The sequence below is a fragment of the Eumetopias jubatus genome, unplaced genomic scaffold, assembly GCF_037043125.1.
Source record: "Eumetopias jubatus isolate StellerSeaLion01/CBP00866 unplaced genomic scaffold, mEumJub1_p1.0 scaffold_13, whole genome shotgun sequence".
NCBI lineage: Eukaryota > Metazoa > Chordata > Mammalia > Carnivora > Otariidae > Eumetopias > Eumetopias jubatus.
The window spans coordinates 42,399,154-42,415,343 of record NW_028274819.1 but is presented as its reverse complement, the minus strand read 5'-3'; the positions used below and the strand labels follow the sequence as shown (position 1 = coordinate 42,415,343).

The 16,190-nt window shown below is 35.1% G+C and overlaps 1 protein-coding gene across 1 annotated transcript in view; it reads right to left on the bottom strand.

Moving 5' to 3' along the window:
- The window catches only part of SOX6 (SRY-box transcription factor 6), a 384,265-nt gene that overhangs the window by 195,973 nt on the left and 172,102 nt on the right, over positions 1-16,190 (bottom strand). The gene's annotated exons all lie outside the window — the stretch shown is intronic.

Below are 16,190 nucleotides of genomic sequence, written 5' to 3'. Positions count from 1 at the left end.
AGGCCAGCAGAGGTCATCAGTAGCTGCCTAACTGTCGTCTGTTTCACATCCTTCCGGCTATCTTAAAATCTCTAGAAAACATTGCCAGAAAATAGTCTCTCCCACACAAAACAGAGGTAGTTTCATAAACTGCAAAGAGGGAACCAGCAAAAAGGCTTCTGTACACAGCTTCTCTACAAGTCAATGTGCCTGTTTTTATCCAATATTGCACACAGTGTGTGCCTGACACTCTCCGCTATAAACTCTGTCTATTCTCCAACTCCAAAGACAGTGCAGCAGGTTTTTGTGGGTTTTTTTTTTCACGGGGTCGTCTTTATCCCCAAACCACATCTGTCTTGAGTTTCTCTCAGATTAGTCAGGTGGATCAGTGCTCCCCAGGGCCTGCTCCAGCTGAAGTATTTTAATTTGACTAAACACCTGATTTATTTTATCTCTCCGATGAGAAAGGCAGTTTGTCTTAATAGAGCCTGTCAGCCCACAGCCCCATTCACAGCAATTTACAGGCAGCCAGGGACGCTGCAAGAGAAGAGTGCCGTGATTCTGTATTTTATCCTCCTCCAGAAAGCACCTAAAAGCAGCTATTCACTGCTACTGCATGTGGCATTTTAGAACTGAATTAGCTTTTTATTCAAGTAACTACACTTGTTGTGAATAGCTTATCTGTAAAATTGCCACATTCACTACTGATTTTATTAACCTTTGGCTCCATCACAAAATGGTCTTCAGTTAGGAAAGACCTTTAAAATTGACACATTTTTTTCTTAGGGGCCTTTATTCCAGTGACTTCAGATTTACTGAGTTTGATCCATTGAATTCTTTACCAGTTGTACTCAAAATTTTGAGTCTCAATAGGAAGTCAATAGTGCGTAAATAAGGAAACACTTTTCAAAATGTAAATACGGCAGCAATTTCCCTCATCAAAAGTTTTCAAATACCATCTTTCACTATAACAGTTTCAAAATCAGCCCTCTAGCCCTTTTTGGTCAGAATCTGAAGAACTAGGGAAAAAAATGAACTAAAATAAGCTCTTTTTTTTTAACTTTACAAACTGTAACTACCTGTCCGTAGGCCCAAAACCAACAAAGAAATCTCAAAATTGAGGAGAATTTAGGTAAAATAAAAAGATAACTAGGATAAATCCCATCTTGATATAGAATGAAAGATTAAAAATAAAAATCAAGTTTAAAATTTAAAGTTTTTTTTTTACATCAGCTCACAGAAGTTAGCGCCATAATCTGCTAGTTAATTTCCCCCACGGTTACTAAAATCCATGGTGCTAGAAATGAGGTGGGGCTTCGGGAAGTCACTGAAAACTCCACATCTGGACAAGGCAGGCACCTTGCAGTACTCTTCACTAAGTAGAGATGGGCCCCACCTCTTTTACAATATTCTCATGCCTAGGACTTTTGCAATGTAAACATTTCACACAGGTCTTTATAGCTGTCCCCTGAAAGTAGATCACGGCTATTGGGGTCCTCTAAGTTTTTCTAATGAAAAAAACCAGAAACAAGCACAGCAGTGGAAAGACAGAGAGACTAAGAGAGGGAAGGGAAAGGCTCACTTGCAGAGATGGCCAAATTAAATTTTTTAAATTTCTCTGCACAGTTTTTATCTCTTCATTCTTATGAAATGAAGGGCAATGGTGGTAAAACACAATGTTTATCAAGCCAAATTAAACTAATACCAACAAACTGCGGTATCTAGAAATGTGTCTTAGGGAATTTAAAATAAGACTTCCACCTGACCATGCTCTGTCACTGGATCGAACATTCCTGTAATAAGCTTAATGGGACTTAACAATGAAATGACAAGAAGCCTGGTTAACTGACAGTGTCTGTTTGGAACGATGGGGAGGGCTGGCAGTGACGCTGGAGTGGAGTTCTGATGGAGATAGACTTTTCCACATCAATCCTAGAAAGATTAAAGCACTTAACAGTAATTTCAAAGCAGCATCAACCAAAGAACTCAGCCAACAATCCAGAAAGATTTTAAATTAAGTTGAAAAGCAAAGCTCTTAAGAGTGAATTCCCTGGTTAGTTCTAATTTTTTTTTTAATGGACATTGTTTGAGAAGAAAGCCCAAATACAATGCTAGTCATAAAGGAAAGCTGCATTTGATCTTGTCTGCCCACAGGTAACCTGGTTCAAGTGCTGTGCTCCCGCCGCCTCCTCACACATCAGATGGGCTGTGATGTCTGCACTTCACAAGCACAGTCCACCAGTTAGCACTGGCCTTTTTTGATAGAGCCTTCTTTTAAATGTCACAAAATAGGGCAGCAAAAAGTCAACAAAAAATAAATAGGGTGAGCTGGAGAAACTAACAATCTATCAGAAGGTCCCCTGATAAAAGTTACTTTGTGGCGACTGCCTGAGAAAGGAAGCCCTGTCCCAGTGTACCAGCAGCTAATTTGAGTTCTGAATCCAACAGCAGTTTTAAAAGCTTTCTACTCTAAAGGGCCCCAGTGCATCATAAAGATAAAGGATTTCACTACAAAACCACCACAAAGACCTCTATTATCTTATCAGTCTTTGGTTACAACAGCTGAACCAATATGACTAAATTCTGAATGACTTTTTTCAAAACAGCAAAATACTGGAATTTCTTTGTTTTCTCATCAGTCAGCTATTGTCATTGCTCCCATATGCTACTGTCCATTCCTTAGTAAATAAAAAGTTAGATAAAGGCAGCAATTGTGCTCTTAGGAATCACTTAGGGACCACTACACAGGAAATGTAGCTCATAGACTGAGGTACAGGCTGTTTTTAGTTGTTTCTGGGTTGTTGGTTTTTTTTGTTTTTGTTTTTTTTTCACCAAATGTATGAGAATTTCCTTCCTAAAATGTAAACAACTCTCATTTAAAAAGTCATTAAAATCTATTGTGTACAAACAAGACAAGAATACCCAGGAACTCCCTAAATTAAGATCAAACTCCCCTGTCTATTCCAGGCACACTCACCTCTCCTTCAGCTTCCTCTTTCTCTAGCTGCAAAAGGAAGTCTATTCCTGGATCAACTGAGGTCTATTCATGTTGCAGATCCCAAAAGAGCAAGAACAATCCATGGAATTCTGCCATCTAGGCTCCTAACCTCACAGCTGGGCCGTCAGCCCATTGTGCTTTATTAGCCATCCTTTTGGGATCCAGAAATGAAGGTATCCTGAAACATCCCTCCTTTGGTATAAGACAGGTTGCCTTTACATTACTGTTCTCTATGGATGACAATTGGTCAGTGGCTACATCTCCACAATTCACACAGAAAAACAGTTATTTCTGGCCTTTCAGAAACATGGAATTCTTTGGTCCTTTAGGGAAAGAAAAAAAAACACTCAAAAGAATTTGTTTCAATAATTGCTGTATAGGATTGGTTCTTTCTCGAGAAGCTCCACCAGAATTAGGAGACAGGAAAGGAAAGATTGAGAAAAACAGATCTTATTTAACAAAATATTGTCTTAAATAAGAATTTATGTGTTATCTTATTTAATCCTCATCCTAAATGTTTCATTGTTACTTCCATTTCACGGATGAAGAACCAAGCTTTCAAAAAGTAAAGAAACCTGACAAGTGAGGGCATTAGATTGGACATTAATTCAGGTCTTCTGATTCCTAATCCAAGGAAGTCTGGAGGTGAAGGAAGAGGTATCTTCCCTCACCTCAGAGTTGGAATACATAGCAGGAAATTCCTAAAAGTTAGGAGTAATGCTCTAAGGGACCTAGAATTTTAATGCCATATAAGGCTTAGAAATATACAACTTCTCAGTAAGGCTTTGTTTACAAAAATAAGTTTAAAAGCTAGGCTAGGCAATTAGACAACCAAAGAGGTGAGTAAATTGAACCTTGATAACTTATAGATTTAAATCTTGACCTAAGTGATAGGCCTGGAGTCACTCAAGAAATTAGCACCCAGCCTGGCAGTTAAGATCCTCTGCTATGTTTTATTACCCAAACCCTCTCTCCTCAACAAGCCTATGGCCTCCTGGTTCCAAGCCCAAATACAAAGATTATGCAGACCATGGCATTCCCAAACTTTCCAGATACAAAATTTACAACACCAATGAAAGGCTGAGAAATACACTCAAATATCTGCACACATCAAGTGTGCTGCTGCCTTGAGTTGCAGTGTGACTGCAGAGTGAGACGGGGAGGTGCTTAGCCAAGAGGAAGTCACCTGGAGAAGTCTAGGAAGTGTTCCTAGCAAGGACTGAGGAATCTCTCTGATACAACCAAGGCTTAGCACAGCTGCCCGTACAAGTCCACCATATCCTCGCCCATTTCCAGGGTATATTTACAACTTGCCTAGTGTAGATCAACGGAATCCTTGGCTTAGCCCAATATGCCTCATTGTACAATAATTGCTTAAACTTACATAGAATTGCTTTGTGTTAGGAAGAGCTTTATATATATATATCAACTCATTGATTCCTCACAACAATCCTATGCATTACATCATATTGTTATCTCCATGTTAAAGATGAGGGAACTGAAGCATAATAAGGTCAAGCAATTTGCCCAAAGCTATTGCTTTGGCTATTAAATCATATGTCTAAGATGCAAAATCAGGCAGTTGGGCCCTAGACTCTGTCCTCTTAACCATATGATAAATGGAGAATAGTACTCCTACATAATCCACCTTCTCAAAACAACTTCACCCAAAGTAGCTGAAATTCTTTTTAAGTTTTTGTTGTTGTTGTTGTTGTTGTTCTTTTTGTTTTTTGGGTTTTTTTTAATACAGTGTTTCCTGAGGTCCTTACTAAAATGAAAGAATTTACCTAGGGAAGGATCTAGGATACCTTTTGTTCTTTAAGATAGCTCAACCCACTAGCACAAAGCTCTTTTGATCTTTCAGCCTAAGATACAAATATCTACCATTGTCTGTAGTTGCTTTCCATTACTAATCCAATCCCTCACTCTCCTACTCTCTCTTTTCTCCATCTAATCATATTTCCTCCAAATTCTAAATTCCTGTGTGTTGAGATCTCCCCATCTGGATTCCTGTTTAAACTCCACCAGACCTAGTATGTGAAACTGAACTCTCAAATATTGGAACTTTAGTTTTCCTCAACAGATTGATTTGGCTGGTTCTCTGGCTTTTAGTGGACTTTCTGGCTCCTCCTTAAATCCCCCAACTCAGGTCTGCCCCTAGTTACTCGATCAGCAATCTAGAGAGCCCAGTCCTGACCACCTTTTTTCCCCGTATTGCCTGTAGGTATCAGAACATCCCAGTGGACCTGGCTGTTGCTAGTGCTAAGACTGTAATGGGAAGGTTTACTAAAAACTTTACATTAAAACAAACTGAAACAACAACAAAAGGAGATTGCTTATTTGTATTTTTACATAATTACAGATAGTTCACAGATTCCCAGATTACGGTACTGAGTATCTGATCAGATAACTGGCCAGTAATACAGATTCCACCCATTACAAACTCAGATGGTGTGTTTGTAGAGGGAAAATGGAAACGGAAATTTCATACTGATTCTGAAATCACGGTTTCTTTGATTGTTCTTTCATAGCTGAATACAGCAGGATGAGTAGCAAATTCTGTTCATTCTCAATTTTGACTTTAACATTGATTTCTGGTACAATAGGTGCTATCATCATCTTATAAAAACACATTACATTCAGAAAACTTATTTGAAGGTTATCTAATGTTTCCCATGTAAAATCTATAATATTCAGGGCACAAAAATTAAGGAATACCAAAGAAAGGAAGAAAGACAATTTAAAATCTCAGTCCAGAAATGATCAAGGGTGTCCCACCACAGGATGATCTTTAACATGCTAACGTAAACATGAACAAAGTATTTCTAAACATTTTTTAAGCCCTTTTCTTTTAAAAATTAAATTAAAATTCAATGTATGTTTGTTCAGCCTATAAACAAAAGTCAGTTTAGTCACAAATAGGACGTTCTATTCTCACACTGGGACATTCTCTTACAAATGCATAGAAAAGCATGATTCGAGGTTTTAAAAGAGGATCACTTCAAACAATAATTGCAGGTTACAAATGGAATTTTAAAAGAAGTTTACAAAAATCACTTTCTAATGTAACTTTAAAACATTTATGGTTTTACAATTGTCATATGAATAAAAAATAAGGATTTCTGGGGCACTTGGGTGGTTCAGTTGGTTAAGCGACTGCCTTAGGCTCAGGTCATGATCCCGGAGTCCTGGGATCAAGTCCCACGTCAGGCTCCCGGCTCAGCGGGGAGCTTGCTTCTCCCTCTGACCCTCTCCCCTCTCATGCTGTTTCTCTCTCTCTCTCAAATAAATAAATAAATAAAATCTTTAAAAAAATAAGGATTTCTAATTTTTTAACTTGAAGACAAAACCTGGCCATTTGATCCAGAGGCAAGAAGGTAAAAATATATTAATATTTTAACCTCGTGAGGAATAGAATACCACAGTCAATGGGATAGTTCTAATAAATAACCTCAGCAGTGCTGGATGCCACCTTTTGAAGAGACAAACGTCTGAAAAGGCATCAAGATGATTGTAATCATTGCATTTAAGGGCGATACTTTAAAAGAACTTTGCTTGTAAAAGACATTATAACATCAGCAGTCGCAGAGGAATTACAGAGGTAATGGGCTCTGCAAACACACAGATCTCGAGCACATCCTCCCTGTTGGACTTTGTTTAATGCAACCAGGTCTAAAACCTCTGAATTAGATAAGAATGTTAGTGCTACTCCTAATTCTATTTGGGAAAGGGGTGGGGAGGAAGAGCAAATGATCACCACAATGGGCACTTCTTACCTGACTGCTGCTGAAGGGCAGGCTGTGTGTCATATTCATCTCTATGACAAAACACAGATCTTAACTATGGAGGCTACCACTTATTTTGTGCTCAGTAAAGTTGAAGTGAACTCATAACCAACTCTATCTAAATTGTTAGTTCCCAGAATAGTTAGAGATAGGCAGCCATAGCAATTAACAAACCAGATGGAATTGCTCTAGACTTCAGCAATATTTCAGCCTTATCTGAGTTGCTTCCAGTTAGTTACCACTGTTAACTGCCTGAACTTAAGGACCATCTTCATTGCTATGTAAGCAGTAGAAAATCAAATCCAATTAAAAGAGATAAATAATAAAATTTGAAAAACTAAAGAAAGGTAGATTCAGATTCTATAAACATTTTTTTTTTAGCACATTTGATGGTCCAAATACTTCCTATGCACTAGGGTTAGTACTTAGCATTTTTATCTGTTTCAACAAACTTGGGAAAATGAGGCAAATAAGGTTAAAATACGTCTAAGATAACATAACTCGTAACCAATAGAGCCATGATTCTAAGCCAGATCTGATCCCCAAGCCCAAGCTCTTTCCAGTAAACCACAAAAGTTTCTGGGGAAAAAAAAAGAAAGAAAAGACGAGTAGTTTAAGACAATGACTTCATACAGTCTTCATGAAGTCCTTCTGCATTTTTTTAAAAGTTAAATACTTTGTTGGTAGATATAATGGCATTAAAAGGCAAACTATATTTAGGACAATGACAATGTAATGTTATTTAAAATCTTGTAAATAATAAATAAAATCTAATGACTAAGAGGACTGAATCTACATAGATAGATTTGAAAATTCTCTACTCAGGGGGCCCCTGGGTGGCTCAGTCGGTTAAGCATCTACCTCAGGTCATGACCTCAGATTTATTAGAGGAAGCCCTGCTTTGGGCTGCACTCAGCGGGGAGTCTGCCTAAGATTCTCCCTCTCCCTCTCCCTCTAACCCTTCCCCCTCTCTTTCATATAAATAAACCTTTTAAAAATATATTTTAAAAATAGTAAAATAAAATAAATAAATCTTCACAAGAAAAGAAAATTCTCTACTCAGAAGATGTTACACTTAGAAATTAAATTTCAAATTGTATGGAAAAAAATTTCAACACTTCTCTGAACACCAACTATAACTTAGAAAGTAGAATCAACTGAAAGACCACATAAATTATATAAGCAATTATATGATATATAATTATATAAGCAATTATATAGGAAACAGTTCAGAGGGACTTACATTATTGTATTAACCCTTTCTAACACCACCTTCTTCCAATAAAATTGAATTATATGCCAAGACACGGTAATCAGAGAACAGGTTCTAATTCTTAATTGCCAAAAGAAAGAACTGCCAAAAGAGTTACATACAGTTGATTAGCCAACTCATTCAGCTGTCCTTATGCCACCAAAGCTTTTGTAGAGGAATGTTTTTAAAAAGTATACTCTTTAATGGACAAAATCCATTCTTTGGCTGAATTTCAAAATTCAATGGGAAGAATGGCCCTGACTATATCACTATAGACTGATCCAAATCAGTGTCATGCAACATTTTAAAGTCTATGCCTCCTACCCAGCCTTCCCACACAATATTTTTATACCTACACTAGCCAAAAAGATTTTGTTTAGCTGATTCACCATCTATAGTTTGTTTAAGAAAATAAGAAGTGTACTAATAAGCTTTAACAAACTACAAGCAACCTCATTCGAGATTTCTGTTCTACTTGTCAAAAACAATTATAATTAAGTTAAATGGGTATTTGCAGTTTGTTTCTCCTACACCTACAAGTTTAAAACAAAGTTGAGAATTTTTAACTATTCATTGACTTTATAAAAACAACACATTCTTACCTGACACATCTTATTGACACATGGATAGCATATCTCTAATCTCTTTAAAAAATGTTGATACGTTCCTTTCTGTTTAAATATTTATTTATTTTGCTCCTAACCTAATTTTTTCTTTTTAAAGTTTTTATTCAAATTCCAGTTAACATACAGTGTAATATTAGGTTCAGGTGTACAACATAGTGATTCAAAACTTCCATACAACACCTGGTGCTCATCATAAGTGCACTCCTTAATCCCCATCAACTATTTTTAAAAATTTTTTATTTAAAAATCAATTTAGTTAGCATATAGTGTATTATTAGTTTCAGGGGTAAAACTTAGTGATTTATCAGTTGCATATAACACCCAGTGCTCATTCCATCAAGTGCCCTCCTTAATGCCCAAGACCCAGTTACCCCATCCCTATACCCACGTCCCCTCAGTTTGTTTCCTATAGTTAAGAGTCTCTTATGGCTTGCCTCCCTTTCTCTTTTTTATCTTATTTTATTTTCCTTCCCTTCCCCTATGTTCATCTGTTTTGTTTCTTAAATTCCACACATAAGTGAAATCATGGTATTTGTCTTTCTCTGACTGACTTATTTCACTTAGCATAATACCCTCTAGTTCCATCCATGTCATTGCAAATGGCAAGCTTTCATTCTTTTTGATGGCTAAGTAATATTCCATTGTATTTGTATATACCACATCTTCTTAGGCATTCATCAGTCAATGGACACTTGGGCTGTTTCCATAATTTGGCTACTGTAGATAATTCTGCACCGGGGTGCATGTGTCCCTTTGAATTAGTATTTTTGTATTCTTTGGGTAAAACCCTAGTAGTGCAATTGCTTAATCATAGGATCATAGGGTAGTTCTATTCTTAGCTTTTTGAGGAACCTCCATATTGTTTTCCAGAGTGGCTGCAGCAGGTTGCATTCCCACCAACAGTGCAAGAGGGTTCCACATCCTCACCAACACCCATTGTTTCTTGTGTTGTTGAGTTTAGCCATTCTGACAGGTGTGAGGTGATATCTCATTGTCTTTCTGTCTATTTAAGGTGCTGTGATTCCAGTGGTACTCAATTATTATGCACGAATGGCACATTTTATTTTTGTTGTGTTCAATGACAAAGACAATTTACCTGATCGCTTTTTTGGCAACAATAACAGACATAATCTTCTGAGTTACTTGATAATGTCATTTGTCTTTTAATTTGTTTACTACTAGCTATTTCCCCAGCACCTAAAACAGTTCCAGACACATAGTAAGTCTTCAACAAATACTTGTGGAAAGGAATTCTATTATGTGAATTAATTCAGATAATTCATCATCCAAATGAGGACATTTCTTAAATGAATGCAGGCACTGTGAATGAGTACATCAAGAACACAGGTGTAAACCAGACAATCCCAGATAAGCTCAAACATAGTCACAACTTATTGTCACTTAATGTCAGTTTCTAAATAATGTTATGTAAATAGAACCCTAGAGTTGATAAACTTCATAAAAATTCCATAAAATATGGAATTTTATGTTGTTGGTAAGCCTGAAATATGGATGATGCAATTCTATAGAATAATTAGGCTCAATTCATCACTTTTGAACACATGTAGAAATTCAAAATAAACAAATAAAGATATAATAGACCCTTCATCTAGAGTAAACATAACAATGTAATCTTAGTTTCATAAAGCTTGTACAAATGCTCCTTATTTGCCAAGTATTTTGAAGAGAAATTTTTAATACAACATTCATAGAAATAGTCAATTTTCCATGAAATATAACTCCCAATTAAGGAGATATAAGGTCATGCTAATTTTTCTCATTTTAGAAGAGACAAACTTATAATTTTACTTAGTAATTAACCAACACAAAAAAGTCCATCTAAAAAAAAGATGAGAATATTAAAATGTCTAAATCTTACAGCATTATATCATCATAAATTTTAATTTTGATATTAAGCACATGTTCTTTTTTCATATGATAAATATACAAACATATGAATCAATGAAAAACTTATATTTGCTTCTGAAGATTCTAAGGCCTTGGGTTATATCTAATGAAGAAATAATGAAAATTATTTTAAAGCAAAATTAATGAAAAGTCCTGTCTAGCATTAGACAGTAAAACAAAACTTTCCCACTTTATTTTAAGTTGAAAATTCAGCCAAATTTTTGGAAGTCTATACCAGACTTATATTCAATAAAAGCCACAGAGTCAATGGCCTTTGAGTAAATTCTATGGGAAAAGAATTTCCCCAGTTCTACAAAACAGTATTAGAAAATCTACATGCCTACAATTATTCCAGAGAGTTTATAGTTAAGTTTCTAGGAAATCCACAGCAACACTGTTTACCAAATTTCTTCCTAATATAGAAAAATAAGTAATTCCCAAATTATATTAATAGGAGTATGAAAAGAAACCACCTATACCTCCAAAACTGAGCTACTTTTGAGTCCTAAACTGTATTTCCAAGCTTACACACAGGCAGTTCTAAACAGACATTACCAAGCATAGTGGAACTGAAAGGTTCTAAATGAAATACAATGTCTATTTTATATAGTTAATTATATGGACCATCAGTAATTTAAAAACTGAAGGATCTACGGATGCCTGGGTGGCTCAGTCAGTTGATTTCGGCTCAGGTAATGATCCCAGAGTCCTGGGATTGAGCCCCACATCAGGCTCTGTGCTCAGCACGGAGTCTGTTTATCCCTCTCGCTCTGCTCCTCCTCTCTCTCTCTCTCTTTCTGTCTCTATCTCTAAAATAAACAAATAAAATCTTAAAAAAAAATACTGAAGGATCTAAACCAAGTAAAGTTTAAAGAGGCCCTGGGAAAACAAACAAACACCAAAACACAAGAAAATCTACTAAATGTGATTTGGGAAAAAGAATTCTGTCATTCCTGGAATTTTTCAGGCACTACTTTATAGGGATACCTGAGTTAAGATGTAACACTGTTAGTTCACAGTTGTAAAAGTTACATAAGAGGCAGCAGAAATACATTTGTTTGTTTGTTTAAGGAAAAAAGTCTAAAATATGAAAGTGAACATCAATTAAGAAATTTCAAAACTGTGTAGATCCAAAGGCAATGCCACTATACAATGCCAATATAACTAAATAGGTATTTGGTGTGAATTTGGAACCAAATTCAGTTCAATAATAAATGGCCTAAAAATTTAGTTTCCCAACATCTTCCTTTAAGCAAAGAGTGGATTTGCCTACTCAGACCAGAAAAAAAAAAAAAAAAACAACAAAAACAAAAGGAGCAAAAGTGACGGGAGCATTTATCAGTCTTTTGTGTGCCAAAGTGATGAAAGAAACAAATAAACAAGACTCTTCCAAGAAGATTCACAAGTTAAAGCCTTGGGCCAATGTATTCTAGGCAATAAAAGATACTTTAGATTCAGGGAAAACACTTCCAAGTTTTAATTATCACTGTGACAAGCCAAAGACAAGTGAGTTCCCAGATTATCAGACATGGTTATATTTAAATGTAAACTCTTAAATCCATTCATGAGCTAACTGTAAACATGTGAAGTAGCTGCTGTTTGGAATTAATCTGTGCAGCTGAGAGCTCAGGTGATCAAGAGTTGACTAAACACACTCTTTTGTTCCCTCCATTTGTTCAAATGAACTGAATAATCAACAGCAGCTTAGACAACTTGGAAAGAGCTACTAAGTAAGAGTTTACTCTGGCAACCCAAGAAATATAAGGCAGAGATCATCAGCAAGAGTGAGATGATATAATTATTACTATCATTCATTTCATTATCATTATAAAATAAAAAGCATGGGAGAAATTCTACCAGGTTAGTAACTCTACCAAGATAAAAATATACAATAAGGAATTATTCAGTATCAGGCTACTCATTTTAACCTTCTTTCTATTCAAGTTAGTAAAGTGATACAAGTCTATCATAAAAATGGCCTTACTTAGCCTAAAAGCTTGTCAAAAATGGATATATAAAATTATTAGGTATTTAGTTTGTATAAGGTGAGTAGACATGAATGATAACATTGTTTCAGCTAATCTATACATGAAAATAAGTTAGATATAATAAAAATTTAAACAACTAAAAAGGTACTAGAAAGTGCTTTCACATACATTAGGTTTTTTGAACCTTAAAACCACCTAGTAAGACAGCTATCCTTACCATCCATCACCAATTTACAAATGAAGAAAAAGAGAAGACGCAAGATTTACTTAAAATCACACAGCCAGATCTTAAACCCTAACTTCAAACCTATTTACTTTCCACTTCAAAACAGCCAGTTCTTCTAGACTGATATTCTGAGAATACATTTTCTTATCTTGAAGTTTCACAGCTCTAGTTAGCATTAAAGTAACATTGTGCTTATTTTCCCTAGCCTGAAGTCCCAGGTTGACCCCATACACTGGAAAACAGGAAAACTGGAAGAAGGGAGAGGGTGTTGTGGGGGGGGGGGTAGGTGTATATGTATATGGCTCCAAATGTATTTCCCAATTTGAACATAAGCAAACACTTGTTTCAAAGCTTACTGCCTATCTGAGCTTTTTAAGGGGAAAAAGTGAGCATTGTGGAAGAAAGAAAACATATCTCACATTTTTCCCAATCAAACCAGTTTGTTTGTTCCCCATATTTTCCATTGCTGGTTTTACCATCACTAATCTACAGCTAAAGGTGATTTGTCAAAAATTCATCTTATCTATTAAATAATTTGAAATGTTTTTTTTAAAGTATACTTATTTAAACAATCACAACTCAGAAAATCAATGTTGTAAAGAATCGAAGAAGTCATTCAACTCCCAAGTTTTAACAAACCAGGAAGCTGGAAGCCAGAAGGGGAAAATGATATGCCTCATGTCAAAAAGGTAATTCAAGTTAAGACTAGAAAGTAGAAGTCCTGATCCTCAGCTCAGAACTCCTTCCACTGTAACATGCCACCTCTTAAAAAATCAAGTGAAATAATCCACTTTAAATTGTTTTTGGAAGATAGTTGATTTCAGTAATCATTTTCCTCAATCCATTTAAAAAGCAATATTTTTATTTAAATGCATTTTCACTTCCTCAAGTCTATCGGGTAATCTAACAATGAAATGCTAGTCAATGACAGAAGCAATCAATAAGTAAATATCTTAAGAAGCACAACTTGTTCAAAGATACCAAGACTTTCACTCTGGAACTTCAGCATGCAAGTTTTCATACGTGTTGGTTTAAAGATATTAATCAGAGTTCAATTGATACTTTTTCAGAAATAGCAAATCAGGATGTTTCATAGGTAAAACAGTTACATGTGGACTTGGAAAGATTTCAGTGCCCAACTTTGATCAATTTTAACAACTGGAATATTATGGGCCACAAGAATCTTCGCCTGTCATTGGCCCATGTATTTGAAAATCTGAGCACCTGCGGGGTTCTCCAGATCCTAATTTCCTTTAAATAAGAGCAAGAACTATATAAAGAACTCTAGTCTTAAGTTCCTCAGGAGACAAGGCATCATAACAAAAAAAGTTATTTCATTTTTTTCATTTCTAACAAGATTTCTTTACTTGAAATTACATTCTCAAGGATAAAATTCTATATGTTAAAAGATTATTATGTTAAAAGATATTCACTGAAACAATACTGGTGATAGTGAAAAACTGAAAACAAATGGGAAGTCCAATTATAGTGAAACGATTAAGTGAACAGGTCTATCTATATTCAGGTACTGATTACGCAGAGGCAAAGTGGATTTTTAACTAATATTAGGAAAAGCCTTTTAAAAGTGAAAAAAATGCCATGTGATAATGTTAAGTGAATAAAAGCAGCATAACACTGTGAAAAAATAAGCAGAACAAAAAGATCTGAAGGGGCAATCTAAATTGAATCTTTTTTTAACTGGCAGATTTAGCATGTTTTCCTCTAGTATGATCACATACTACATATATCCTTTGAACAACATGGGTTAGGGGCACCAACCCCCCTGTGCAGTAGAAAATCCGCACATACCTTTTTCATTTAGTTTTTATTTAAATTCCAGCTAGTTAACATACAGTGTAATATTTGCTTCAGGTGTACAATATAGTGATTCAACACTTAGGTACAATACCCGTGCTCATCACAAGAAGTGCACTCCTTAATCCCCATCTCCTATTTCACCCATCCCCCCACCCAGCTCACTTCTGGTAACTATCAGTTTGTTCTCTATAGTTAAGAGTCTGTTTCTTGGTTTGCTTCTCTCTCTTTTTAAAAAAAGTGGTATTTTGGGAGTGTAGGACAACAGAAATGCAGACAGTTATAAAGATTAACAGATAAAACTCTCAAGCTGAGGCCAGATAAATCACATAAGCATATATTTAGTAAGAATTCATTGTTTGCTAGTATATAGCAAATGACAGAAATAGAAAATAATAAAATTTAAAAATAGTATGACACTCATCTTGTAATTTGCATGGTGTGTAATAAGAGCTAATAGAATATATATATAAAAATATTTGATTATGAAGTGGTATAATGGAAAGTGACTGGAATATATATCTGAATATCTGGGTTCTAGTTTTAGTTTTGCCACTTTGTGAGAGTAGTTTTCTGGGCTTCTATTTCCCCACCTGTAAAATGAGGGTGTTGGATTAGATAATCTATAAGGACACTTTTAGTTATAGGTTATAATCTAGAAATATTCCATGAGTATAGACTCTCTCTGCAATTTTAATGTTTTATGAAAATCATTCAATCTTGCCTGTATCTGTAAAGATCATTAATCTCTTGGTAACATGAGAAAAAATCATTTATGTGACCAAGAACTATAAATGGAAACATATTGTATACATATACATATGAAACAAGATTCAAAATGAAGTACGCATTGCTAAGAGAGTTACTCAAAATAGAGTCAAAAGTCAAAAGGAAGTAGGACTTATGCATATCTCCTGTTTCAACTGTCAGAACACCATGAACTTTTGACTTTTGTCAATTGCAATTTGTTATTTGCAACTCCACAACCTCCTTGAACACATCCTTCTAACTTAAACTGAAATAGAAATAATGTAATGCCTATTATCTAAATAGCCAACTGTGTATTAGATAGTCAGTTTAAACTCTGCCAGCATCAATCATAATTCTTTCAAAACAAGTTATATAACCTCATGGTTTTTGCTTTTATAAACCTGCATTCTTCCCTCCTAACTCCAAGAACACTTTCAATTTTGGTGGATTCTGTGTCTCTAGATTATAATCCCTAAGGCCCCAAATAAACTCTATGGTTGCTTTACAGCCTCTTCTTGATCTACAACATACATATATATACTCATTAGATTAACATTATATATTGATATACAATGCAGTATTAACTTTTTAGATGTGATTTTTTTTTAGTTAATTTTGAGAGTAACTTGAATTTGAAAACCACCTTCTTCTAAATGTGACATTATAATTAATGTTAGTTTGGCCAGCAAACTCACTAATTCACAAAATATATTTTTGTCTCTTTATGTTTACAAAAGAAAAAACTGGAATAAAAACAGAATAAGTCGAATTTACATCATTCTGTAAATGAGGAAATATAACTTAATTTTTGACTTATCACAGTTTCACATGTAAGTTCACAGGTTTTGTTTATATATTTTAGA